The sequence below is a fragment of the Eleutherodactylus coqui genome, chromosome 3 (assembly GCF_035609145.1).
Source record: "Eleutherodactylus coqui strain aEleCoq1 chromosome 3, aEleCoq1.hap1, whole genome shotgun sequence".
Lineage (NCBI taxonomy): Eukaryota > Metazoa > Chordata > Amphibia > Anura > Eleutherodactylidae > Eleutherodactylus > Eleutherodactylus coqui.
Window position 1 is genome coordinate 44,237,371 of NC_089839.1, and position 14,125 is coordinate 44,251,495.

The following is a 14,125-nucleotide window of genomic DNA, read 5'->3' on the forward strand; positions in this document are numbered from 1 at the left end:
AGAATCTGCAGCGGATCTGATTTTCCCCGTGGACATGAGGCCTTAGTGACGAAGCCAAATTTTGGAAATCTGACATGTGTCACTTTAACATAGAATAACTCTGTAAAGGCTTTGCATATCCAAGCGATTCTGACATTGTTTTTTCGCCACATGTTGTACTTTATTTAGGTGGTAAAAATAGACCGAGAGAATTTGTGAATATTTATTAAAAGTGCCAAAATTGGGAAAATTTTTGAGAAAAAGGTTATTTTTTTTTTTACATATTTTCAACTGCAATATCTCAAATATGTGCAAACATACTGAACACATTTTTGCTAAGATATATATTTGCATCTGTTTACTTTATTCTGGGCATACATTTGAAAAACTTTTTTTTTTTTTTTACCATTTAGGAGACGTACAAATTTAACATTACTCATCAACATTTTGAGGAACACTTTGTTTTCCTGCACTAAGCCAAGATTGCAAAGGCTCATAGGTGTCAGAATGATACATACCCCCACAAATGACCCCATTTTAAAAACTACACCCCTTAATGTATTCACTAAGGGGTGTTAGGAGTAGTTTGACCCCACAGTTTTTTTCAGGAATTAATGTAATTTAGAGGAGAAAATATAAAATTTCATATTTTTGCAAAAATGGTATTTTAATGACATTTTTTTTTCTATAATGCACATGAAAATGAGGCTTGACACCCCAAAATGGATACCCCTATTTGTCCTGTGTTCAGAAACATGCCCAGTGTGGCTCTAATCTTATGTCTGTATGCACAACAGGGCCCAAACCAAAAGGAGCAGCCGTGGCTTTCAGAACAGACATTTTGTTTGAAGGTGTTTTAGGCCCCATAGCACACTTGTAGAGTCCCTGAGCGGCCAAAACGATAGAGGACCCCCGCAAATGACCCCATTTTGAAAACTAGACCCCTTAACGAATTCATATAGGGGTGTACTGCGTATTTTGACCCAACAGTTTTTGAATGAATCTAAGCAAAGCAGAAGTAAAAAATTACGATTTTCATTTTTTTGCCAATCATGTCATTTAAAAAAACTATTTTGTTTTTTTTGTACAGCACACATAGGAATGAAGACTTGCACCCCAAAATTGATACCCCTGTTTGTCCTGTCTTCAGAAACATACCCGTTATAGCTTAATCTTATATCTGTATGTGCAACAGAACTGAAACCGAAAGAAGCAGCCGGTGGCTTTCAGAACAATCATTTTGCTTGAAGGCGTTGCACACTTATAGAGCCCTTGAGCCACCAAACCGATGGAGAACCCCCACAAATGACCCCATTTTGAAAATTAGACCTTTTACTGAATTTATCTAGGGGTGTACTGCATATTTTCACCCCTCAGTTCTTGTATTAATATAAGCAAAGCAGAAGGAAAAAAATTACAATTTTCATTTTTTTTGTCAATTATATAATTTTAAAAACAGTTTTTTTTGTACAGAACACATATGAATAAAGACTTGCTCCCCCAAATGGATCCCCCTGTTTGTTCAGAAATATACCCATTGTGGCTCTAATCTTATATCTGGCTGCACAACGGGGCCCAAACCGAAAGGAGCATTGAAGTTCAACTGTTTTTAGCTTTTACATGATCGCCATTATCCGTTGGTCCACTGCTCCAAGCTCTCGGCTACCTTTAGTATCCTACATATTTCACACTTCCCAAAACAAGGGGAGAGGTAAGTTTACCAAACTTTAAACAATACCACACAGCAACAGTCCTAAGGCATTTTATAGACTAGCATTATCATGCTGCTAGCAAACAATGGGTGGCGCTGGAACAGGAAGATTGCTCAATCCCTATAAGTTATATCCCATGGATCAGAGCAATGCGACCGGGCCCAACTCATCTCTCCTAACCTCCTATTGAAGGGCACACTGAGGATGTGGTATGCGACGATTCACAGACGACACCCATCAAGGACAGATAGCCCCCTCACACCACTTTTTCACAACCCATCGTTCCCACCGTGCCAGGTTAGAGACAGATTCCTAGGTTGGGAGGCACGGGAAGACATTTGGGTTCACCACATCCTCAAGGAAACCTCGCTACCAACCTTCTACAATTTGAGGAACAGATTTGGGGGGTTGAATCCCTCCTGGCTAAAGTATTACCAAACTGAATTGGAGACCACAATACCCCCAGGAGAGCGGCAGAAAGCCTGTGCATTCACTCACAAATTATCTATTGCGTGTGCCGCCTCCAAAGGAAAAGCTATAAAACTATTTCAAGGTGGTACAGGTGCCCAGATAATTTGAATTACATATTTCCTTCGGCGTTGGCGCGGTGGGACGGAAAGGGACACTATGTCACATGTGTGGTGGAGCTGTGACCAGGTAAAACCCTTCTGGGCAAAAAATGTTCGGGGTTGTTGTCGAAAGACAATTCTAAATACTCCACAAATAGCTTTTCATCCTTCCGGGTTCGATCAGGTCACAGAAAAAGGGGTTGCTTAAATTCTGTCTGGCGGCTGCACGGGCGGTGATCCCGAGGCATTGGCGCACAACTCAGGTGCGCCCATGAGGGAGGGCACCAGGAAATGATGCAGCTATGCCACATGGAGGAACTCTGTGCTGAACGCAACGGGGTATCGGATACATTTATAACACTTCGCCAGCCATGTGTGGAGTTTATGTCTTCTGCGGAGTTTGAGACCCTGTTTTCCTAATGTGTGATCCCTTGGAAGGAAGGGAGCCTGTGATGACATTGGGTCCGGATCAGGAACATCTGCCGGATAAATTGTGGTGTAGTTCTATTCGTCGTCCCCCTCTCCTTTTGTGGCTTATCCTTTCCCACGGTCCCATGTAATACCCCTTCGTCTAATCCTTACATAAATGTCTATCTCTCCTTACGTTTCTTATCTAATTTACTTATTATATTTGATTTATTTTTCCCCATATGTCCCCCCTTCCCCCTCTGGTTGTTCTCTCAGTAATCACCAGTGAGTTTTGAATTCTTTTATCTTACATATTGAATTTTTCTTTTTTATGAAAGGGCAGAGAATAATGTATCTCTTGTTTGTGTGGAGAGACATTTGCAAGGACATAGCTTACTTTTATTGGTTTACCTGAATACAATAGAGATAAGACAGATGATAAGTTAGGCTTAAATTTGCTTTGACGGTATGTCATACTCTATCCTGCAAGATGTGGAAGTTATTACGATTTAGCCATTATATATGCTACCTATTATGTTTTTGAGGCCATGCGAGGCCGGATATGTTTGTTTGTCTGATTCGTGAAAATCATTATTAAAAAATATGAAGAATTAATTTTAGACCCTTTCTTTATAACTTTATTCAGATCCAAGATCAGACCAAAAATATTATTCAATCCCCGCACCAGACTATATATCCTTACCCTGCTCGCTCCGGGCTCTTGTTCAGCACCGGGGCATACCACCACTCAGGATGGCTGGATGGCATCAGGACTCAGTGCGGCTGGGATTGAGAAGGGTAAGGAAACAGTCCACTATTTATTGGATTACTCCAATAGATAATGATTGATTTTGTCTCCGTGCTGCACCCGCACACTATGTTTAGAATTACAAGTGAGTGCTACACCGGGTACAGCCTCTATATAATATGTAGTGCTGTGCCTGGTATGGACTTGAAAGAATTTTCAGACTTATTTCTTTTAGATAGTTTTGGGCCCTTACTGCCCAAATCTATATAAGAGAAATATACTCACCATGGTGCAGGACTGCTGCTTTGGTGCCCCGGCATCTGAAAGGTGATGTCACCTGGTCAGAAGGCCTGGAGACGTCCTGTAAACTAGTAACATGGGCTTCTGCTGTAGAAGTCCTGAGGCAGGTTTATTGGGTTATTATAAATGTAGGATTAAAAAAATACATATTGTGACCAAAATTTAAAAAAGCAAATTCACCAAAAATTCTCAAAAAATAAATTTAACACAAAACTGTGATTTATACAATAGGCCCTTTTCTAATGACACATTCCATTAAAAGATAGTAAGAGTACACATTATTTTGAGTGATTTTACAAATATATGTCCATTCAAGGATCTTCATTTCCTAATCAGGAATTCTTGCATTAATCTCACAGGACAATACATTGGACCCAATAAAAAAATGCTGATTCTGTCATATCTCAGTGCAACCCTTCCTGCTTTCTCTTCCCAGCTTGGACTAGGCCCAGAGAGCCTTTTATGACCTCCGTATACAATAGATACTGATAAGGTATCAAACCGCTCTGAACAATTACTCTTTCAACTGTGGAAGAAAGTCAGAAGGTCAAAGAACAAGTATGCGTCACACAGGAAATACAGAACTTGCAGTGTTACCCATGGACGAACAGGGACATATTCATTAATACACTGAGATAAAACCTCCAGGGCTGACATATAAAATACCTCCAGGAATTCTATAGGAGCTGTCCCTGCAGTACCAAAATGGGCCACTGCAATATGGCAGAGCTATCTGCTTCCAGCGCTGTCCTCATTAACAGTAGGCCCTGCCATCAGCCGATCAGCAGGGATCCTGAGCCCCACCGATCAACTATTGATCAGGCAGATGATCAATAGTAAGACCCAAAAGACCAGCTCGTTTATCGTATCTTTATGTGTAATTGTCAGCAAGCAGATGTGGATACACTTTGTCACATACTAATTTGACTTTGAGCTAAATCTTGAGGCGGCGCCTGGGGTACCCGGTTTTGAACCTTTTATCCCACCAGCTGGGATCTGGTCTTTGTTGGGGGGTCCCCAGGCCACTACTCGCAGAAGTAGTCTCAGTTATGTGGCAGTCGATAAGACCAAGTTGTGTTACTTGAGAGTGTGAACAGAGACATAACAAGAAGACTTAGCCGAGGTCAGGGAAGGCAGTGTAAACTTCAGTACGGGAATCCTGCAAGAGGTCAGCCTGCAGAACAGAGGCAGTGTGGTAAACAGTCCGAGGTGGGACAGGCAGCTAGCAGAGAGTCCAATAAATTTACCCGAGGTCAGTGATGGAGAAGTCAGAATAGTCAGGAACAAGCAGGAGTAAGAAAACCAGAAGAGCACACAACTGGGGAAACTAAATTGCTTGGGCATCCTCCTTAGGGAAAGGATGCGTAATATAGCCAGGACTCTGCTGGGATAGGCTGGGGAAAGATTTGTAGCACATACACTGGCCCTTTAAGCATGAGAGTGAGTGCATCCTAAGGGCAGATGTAATATACTGGGAAGGATGAAGCAGCAGAGTGTGAACAGCAATCAACCATGCAGCAGCAATAGGTGAGCCAAAAGGGCAGCTCTGACAGTGCTCTGACAGTAATGAGCAGACCAGACTGGAGACTGTGCTGTGTAAGTGCTACATGGCATCGGCTGCCAGTGGACAGGGAGAAAATCCTGTAAAATAAGTTGCTAATACTGTCTTGCTAAGCCAAGGTCTTGCAGACGTGTCACAAGTGTACAGTAAGGTGATAAGTGACCATTAGTGCTCTGGTGACTGATAGGAAGGAGCCTTGTAAGAAGTGAGCATGCCAGAGTTCCATGTAAGCTGCATCCTGTGCTGTGGTGGCCGAGATGTAATGTCAGCTCCATATGGTTAGCTCTGATGCTGTGGGAATCGACAGTTTGGGTCAGAAAACAGTGATGTACTGAAACCAGGGGAGGTGGTAGTGCAGCGACTGAGACACACGGCCCACGCTGAGGAGCTGGCGGGGTAGAGATGGCACTTGTCACGGTGGCTCTACCAAACTCCTCCCTGGAGGGACGCATGCAACTTCGGCCAAGGCACTGCTAGGCCTCTTCCAGGCAATGCTGGGACAGCGGTTACCTGTATATGCGTAATGGACTGAAGAAGTTGTCACTTGTGACGCCGCCGTTCCTTCACACCATTGATTCTCCGGCGGTAGAAATAATAAAGTCTACACACGGTTAACGTTGAAAACTCAATCACTGGGAACGGGCAGTGACTGGAAACTTTACTTCTTGTTTGAAAGATACAGCCTTACACGCCAGTGCAGAAAAAAACAGTTTAGAAGACGGACAGGTAGGAGGACATGCAATGAAACTTGGCCTACAGCTGCTCTCTGTATGACTCGGCTCCTGGACACACACACTCCAGGATGCAGGATAACAAAGGAGGGGGACACAAAACTCTGCAGACACTCGCTTGAGAATTGGTAGCTTAATGGCTGCATGGTTGACTCCTTCTCCTCTCTCACACCTTAAAGATGGTTCCTAGAATTGGAGACCTCAGGGTACCTCTCTTCAGCTTCCATCTCTTCACCACATGAGGGTTGAAGGTACCCCCATGTGGCTGGCGCTCTCACTCCACTCTCAACCGTTGATGAAGATAGAACATCCAGACAACCCTCATTCACTCATATTTATTATTTAATGCCATGTGACTAAACAAACTTGTCACATTTTCCAGACATATCCCAGCCACTTTCAGACATTAACCTCTTACACGCTGCAGCTGTGCAATAACGCTTTGCAAAAAAGACATGACATGTATGACAATTATGGAGGGGATAGACATATGTATTTCGGGCCACTACAGTTGACAGGTCCTAGATTGCATTAGAGAGAATACATCTGACGGGCTGTTGGGACAATTCATGAAGATACTGGTTACCCTACAGTGCAGCTCTGAGACAAGTCGGACTGTACACACGTCACAGTGAAGGGGTAGCATTTCAGGGGCCCTGAGATAGATGGAGTACTGTGTAGAGTATATGTTGCTACCTGTGGCTGCTTAAGAAAGTGCAAGGACCTGAGGTGCGGTCGGAGTGTCGGTCCTTGGCTTTATGGGACTGAGAGACTTTGCAGCTGGGCTGGCATCAGCACCTGGCAAACTGGGTCATGTACTAGGGACCACTAAGCCCGAGGGGCACACTTAGGGGTGGGATCAATCCTGTCCTCTTTCCTTGAAATCAACTGTATACATGTCTTTAAGACGCGGATACAATTGACTATGACAGCAGCACTGCAGGAAGTTGAGTGCTTTCTGTTCTGAAGCAGAGGATGGAGGATGCCGTGTGAGTAGGGTGGGGCCTTATTAATTGCTCAGGTGCACAATGAGGCCTTACCCATTGATCAAGGGGCACAGTGGGGCCTATAAATGACTCAAATGGCACAGTAGCGTCTTATTAATTATTTAGGGTCACAGTGATACCTAAAAAAGACTCAGAGGGCACAGCGGGACATATAAATGGGGTATATATATTACTAAGTGGGCAAAGTAGGGCGTATAAATTGCTAAGGGGGCAAAACTGGACCTACAAATTACTAAGAGGGCAAAGTGGGGCCTATAAATTACTAAGGGGAAAATGGGACCTATAAATTACTAAAAGGGCAGAACAGAGCATCTACATTACTAACAGGCAGAGCAAAGCCTATAAATTACTAAGTGGGCACAGCAAGGCCTATAAATTACTAAGGGGGCAAGAGCAAAGTCTATTAATTTCTAAGGGGCCCCACTGTGACTCTGTTGCCCAAAGGCCCAGGTAAACCTGCAGCCAATGCTGTCTGGCAGTAAAGAGTGATGAAACTGCAGCCACTTTTCCCCAGAAATGGGGAAACGAGTGTGACGGATGCCCAACTGTATGTGTGAGGGAGATGGACCTTCACTTAAAGGCTTGCTGTAGTAATAATAGCAATAATTAATAATATCAATGCTAATAAAAGAGTCCATTTCTGTTTTACGACCTGGCTGTAAAGTTTTGATTGCTGTATAATCACCTATGCCATCGGTGTACTCAGAGAAATACTAATTAAATTCTGTGTCAGCTATGCCAATCCTGCCCTACATAAGACATCTGCTATTAGAGATATCAGCACCTCCTCTCCTAAACAAAGGCATACCCCCCAGAAATTCCTAATGCAAAGTGATGCAAAGTGAACAATGAGGTCTTACTGATTGCTCAGAGGGCACAGTGGGACCTATAAATGACTCAGGGAGCACAGTAGGGTCTTATTAATTACTTAGGGGCACAGTGATACCTAAGAAGGATTCAGAGGGCATATCAGGACAAATAAATGGGGTATATATATTACAAATTAGACACAGTAGGGTCCATAAATTGCTAGGGGGGAAAAATGGGACCTACAAATTACTAAGAGGGCAAAGTGGGGCCTATAAATTACTAAGGGGAAAATGGGGCCTATAAATTACTAAAAGGGCAGAACATGGCATCTAAATTACTAACAGGCAGAGCAAAGCCTATAAATTACTAAGTGGGCACAGCAAGGCCTATAAATTACTAAGGGGGCAGAGCAAAGTCTATGAATTTCTAAAGGGGCCCCATTGTGACCCCAACTGTATATGTGAGTGAGATGGACCTTCACTTAAAGGCTTGTAGTAATAACAACAATAATTAATAATATCAATGCTAATAAAAGAGTCCATTGCTGTTTTAAGACCTGGCTGTAAAGTTTTGATTGCTCTATAATCACCTATGCCATCGGTGTACTCAGAGAAATACTAATTAAATTCTCTGTCGGCTATGCCAATCCTGCCCTAAATAAGACATCTGCTATTAGAGATATCAGCACCTCTTCCACCTCCCCCCCCCCCCCCCCAGAAATTCCTAATGCAAAGTGATGCTCTGTATGTGGAATCTAAACAACTTTGAAGTCATCCGAGGATAAAGCCGACGATCCGTTATACTAAATGTTTCCCGTATAATTGGAATTTATTTAAATCCTTATTAAGTTCCTAACAAGAGTTGCAAACGTGTCGGTTCAGAGAATGGCTAGGTAGATTGACACGACTGATGCACTGCGTTTTAATCTACTGCGTATCTGTTTACACAGCCTTATGAAAATTCCTGTCAGCGGAAGAGATTCTGCATTACCTCTAGAGAATTTCACCCTTCAGCCGTGTACTTGAAATGCAGCTCCAGTCACCGCTAGCAGCAATGACTTCTGCGTGGCTGGAGCTATTGCACCCAGCGAGAGGCTCTGCTCTTATTATAATGCTAAAAAACCCAGTACTGCAATTTAGGTTCTCTATGCCCTCTGACAAAAAAAAGTGAAGGTTGCAGCATGAAGTAATCTAGTTGTAACCACAAGCACTTTCTTGGTAATAATGACCTTCCCTCATTCACTTAAGCATCATCCTTGCTGACCTACTTTTAGACTGGAAGGACTATTGATGTCTGTGAGGATCCAAATGCAAATGATCCTCATCTCTCACCGGTTTTCGGGCAGCAGCGTTTATCATTTTCATGGGAATAGCTGCAGGTAATGTATGCTATAAATATGTTTTTGTGGGATAGATAGTATTTAAATGATCAAGTGAGAGGATTGAAGTTCTCACAATGCTGAAAGGGTCGGGAAATGGATGGAAAGAACGCGCCAAAGTGATGGCATTTTCATAGGAAATGGAATAATGTTTAAAGAGCTGTGAATAGATATCTAGCGCTTCTGTAGATCTAAGCGTTCAGTGTTGGGTATACTGAAGCTCAGATTGTAATACCAGGAGGGAGAAGAACTAAAAATGTCAACAATCACAAGCTGGGTTGGTCTTATGCAGGGTGGTACCCTGTATAATGTCACACACTGAACCAATGATCACACCATATAGTATGGTGGTTGAATAATAGTACCATACACTGATGAAAGCACTTCGATATTGCGTGTAAATAACAATGTTATACAGTGCCATCACCACCATACATAATAACATGCCTTAGTAGTACACTGTCCTACCAAATGTAATTGGACACCGCAGAAAGAATCAAAATTAACTATTTATTTCCATTTATTAATAGTGGTGTCTCCTTTGACACTAATGACATCGGATACTCTCTCTTGCATACGTTCTACTAAGGTCTGATACACTTCAGGTGGTATTTCCCTCCATTCATCCTGTAAACATCTGGTGAGTTCTCTTAAAGAAGATGGATGATGTTCATATTCCCTGACCTGATGTTCTAGTTCATCCCAAAAATGTTCAATAGGGTTCATGTCGGGACTCTGTGCAGCCATTCCAATCGTGGAACATCCATATCCTCAAACCAACATTAAAACAGTGTTGGATCTGTAACGAGGTGTGTTGTCTTGTTGGAAGTATTGCTGACCATTCCCAGAGTATTACCACATTGTCAGAAGCACATTATTGTCTAAAACCTCAAGGCACACCTCCATGTTCATGCTTCTTGCCACTACAACCAATGGACAACACAACACAAAGCTAAGAGGGATGGCTAAGCCCAATGTCCACTTGCACGCATGGATTCCACTGCTGAATCCCGCAGCGGAATCCCTGCATGCCCGCGGCCATGGGGAGAAAAAAGGGTTTCTTACCTCTCCGTCTCTGGCGCGAATCTCGTCTGCGCCAGCCGGATCTTCGTTCTTTAGCACGGCAGATGCGTCCAGACTAGAGATGAGCGAACGTACTCGTCCGAGCTTGATGCTCGGGCGAATATTAGCGTGTTCGGGATGCTCGTTACTCTTAACGAGTACCACGTGATGTTCGGGTTACTTTCAGTTTCCTCTCTGAGACGTTAGCGCGCTTTTCTGGCCAATTGAAAGACAGGGAAGGCATTACAACTTCCCCCTGTGACGTTCAAGCCCTATACCACCCCCCTGCTGTGAATGGCTGGGGAGATCAGATGTCACCCGAGTATAAAAGTCGGCCCCTCCCGCGGCTCGCCTCAGATGCCTTGTGAATTAGCTGAGGGACAGTGCTGCTGGTGTCGGAGCTGCTGTAGGGAGAGTGTTAGTAGTGAGTGTAGGCTTCAAGAACCCCAACGGTCCTTCTTAGGGCCACATCTATCCGTGTGGAGGCTGCTGTTAGCAGTGTTGCCCTTTTTTTTTTTTTTTTCCAAAATCGGCTGTGCAGAGCATTGCGCCCTGCAGTAATACTACAGGGACAGAATTGTGTAGGCAGGGAGAGTGTTAGGAGTGAGTGTAGGCTTCAAGAACCCCAACGGTCCTTCTTAGGGCCACATTTAACCGTGTGCAGAACTGTGCAGGCTGCTGTTAGCAGTGTTGCATTTTTTATTTATTTTTTTTAAATCGGCTGTGCAGAGCATTGCGCCCTGCAGTAATACTACAGGGACAGAATTGTGTAGGCAGGGCCAGAAGACATATATTATTGATTGAATATAGTCAGTGGGCCTTTTCTTTACCAAAAAAGGGAAACATTCTATTTGGCCTGCCTCTGACAGTCCTCAGCGTTCTGGGTACGTGTGTGGTGGGTGCAGAACGTAAAGAAATCATACGCAGCCAGCTACGTTTAACAGCAGGCTTGCGCCAATTTATTTCCTGCCTGGGAAAAATCACCGCTCTGCTGTAGTTAATTACTCTGCAACCCTGCAGTTCTGTGACACATTTGCAGGGCCAGAAGACATATATTATTGATTGAATATACGCAGTGGGCCTTTTCTTTAACCAAAAAAGGGAAACATTCTATTTGGCCTGCCTCTGACAGTCCTCAGCGTTCTGGGTACGTGTGTGGTGGGTGCAGAACGTAAACAGAAATCATACGCAGCCAGCTACGTTTAACAGCAGGCTTGCGCCAATTTATTTCCTGCCTGGGAAAAATCACCGCTCTGCTGTAGTTAATAACTCTGCAACCCTGCAGTTCTGTGACACATTTGCAGGGCCAGAAGACATATATTATTGATTGAATATAGTCAGTGGGCCTTTTCTTTACCAAAAAAGGGAAACATTCTATTTGGCCTGCCTCTGACAGTCCTCAGCGTTCTGGGTACGTGTGTGGTGGGTGCAGAACGTAAAAAAAATCATACGCAGCCAGCTAAGTTTAACAGCAGGCTTGCGCCAATTTATTTCCTGCCTGGGAAATCAAATCACTGGTAATACAGCATGCTGAGGGGTAGGGGTAGGCCTAGAGGACGTGGACGCAGCCGAGGACGCGGAGGGCCAAGTGAGGGTGTGGGCACAGGCCGAACTCCTGATCCAGGTGTATCGCAGCCGACTGCTGCGCGATTACGAGAGAGGCACGTTTCTGGCGTCCCCACATTCATCGCACAATTAATGGGTCCACGCGGGAGACCTTTATTAGAAAATGAGCAGTGTGAGCAGGTCCTGTCGTGGATGGCAGAAAGTGCTTCGAGCAACCTATCGTCCACCCACAGTTCTGCGCCGTCCACTGCTGCAAATCCAAATCCTCTGTCTGCTGCTCCTCCTTCCTCCCAGCCTCCTCACTCCACTACAATGACACCTGCTCAGGAGCGGGAACACTCCCAGGAACTGTTCTCGGGCCCCTGCTCAGATTGGGCAGCAGTGGTTCCTCTCCCACCAGAGGAGTTTATCGTCACTGATGCCCAACCATTCGAAAGTTCCCGGGGTCCGGGGGATGAGGCTGGGGACTTCCGGCAACTGTCTCAAGACCTTTCAGTGGGTGAGGAGGACGATGACGATGAGACACAGTTGTCTATCACTGAGGTAGTAGTAAGGGCAGTAAGTCCGAGGGAGGAGTGCACAGAGGATTCTGAGGAAGAGCAGCAGGACGATGAGGTGACTGACCCCACCTGGTTTGCAACGCCTACTCAGGACAGGTCTTCAGAGGGGGAGGCAAGGGCAGCAGCAGGGCAGGTTGCAAGAGGCAGTGCGGTGGCCAGGGGTAGAGGCAGGGCCAGACCGAATAATCCACCAACTGTTTCCCAAAGCGCACCCTCGCGCCATGCCACCCTGCAGAGGCCAAGGTGCTCTAAGGTCTGGCAGTTTTTCACAGAGACGCCTGACGACCGACGTACAGTGGTGTGCAACCTTTGTCGCGCCAAGATCAGCCGGGGAGCCACCACCAACAGCCTCACCACCACCAGCATGCGCAGACATATGATGGCCAAGCACCCCACAAGGTGGGACGAAGGCCGTTCACCGCCTTCGGTTTGCACCGCTGCCTCTCCCCCTGTGCCCCAACCTGCCACTGAGATCCAACCCCGCTTTGAGGACACAGGCACTACCGTCTCCTGGCCTGCACCCACACCCTCACCTCCGCTGTCCTCGGCCCAATCCAGCAATGTCTCGCACCGCACCGTCCAGCCGTCGCTAGCGCAAGTGTTTGAGCGCAAGCGCAAGTACGCCGCCACGCACCCGCACGCTCAAGCGTTAACCGTCCACATAGCCAAATTTATCAGCCTTGAGATGCTGCCGTATAGGGTTGTGGAAACGGAGTCATTCAAAAGTATGATGGTGGCGGCGGCCCCGCGCTACTCAGTTCCCAGTCGCCACTACTTTTCCCGATGTGCCGTCCCAGCCCTGCACGACCACGTCTCCCGCAACATTGTACGCGCCCTCACCAACGCGGTTACTGCCAAGGTCCACTTAACAACGGACACGTGGACAAGCACAGGCGGGCAGGGCCACTACATCTCCCTGACGGCACATTGGGTGAATTTAGTGGAGGCGGGGACAGAGTCAGAGCCTGGGACCGCTCACGTCCTACCCACCCCCAGAATTGCGGGCCCCAGCTCGGTGCTGGTATCTGCGGCGGTGTATGCTTCCTCCACTAAACCACCCTCCTCCTCCTCCTCCTCCAACGCAACCTCTGTCTCGCAATCAAGATGTGTCAGCAGCAGCAGCGCGTCGCCAGCAGTCGGTGTCGCGCGTCGTGGCAGCACAGAGGTGGGCAAGCGTCAGCAGGCCGTGCTGAAACTACTCAGCTTAGGAGATAAGAGGCACACGGCCCACGAACTGCTGCAGGGTCTGACAGAGCAGACCGACCGCTGGCTTGCGCCGCTGAGCCTCCAACCGGGCATGGTCGTGTGTGACAACGGCCGTAACCTGGTGGCGGCTCTGCAGCTCGGCAGCCTCACGCACGTGCCATGCCTGGCCCACGTCTTTAATTTGGTGGTTCAGCGCTTTCTGAAAAGCTACCCACGCTTGTCAGACCTGCTCGTAAAGGTGCGCCGGCTCTGCGCACATTTCCGCAAGTCCCACACGAACGCTGCCACCCTGCGGACCCTGCAACATCGGTTTAATCTGCCAGTGCACCGACTGCTGTGCGACGTGCCCACACGGTGGAACTCTACGCTCCACGTGTTGGCCAGGCTCTATGAGCAGCGTAGAGCTATAGTGGAATACCAACTCCAACATGGGCGGCGCAGTGGGAGTCAGCCTCCTCAATTATTTTCAGAAGAGTGGGCCTGGTTGGCAGACATCTGCCAGGTCCTTCGAAACTTTGAGCAGTCTAC

At 46.2% G+C, this 14,125-nt stretch overlaps 1 protein-coding gene across 3 annotated transcripts in view; it reads right to left on the reverse strand.

The window, feature by feature from the left end:
- Positions 1 to 14,125, reverse strand: part of TTC7A (tetratricopeptide repeat domain 7A) — a 436,415-nt gene that overhangs the window by 141,388 nt on the left and 280,902 nt on the right. The window lies entirely within an intron of this gene.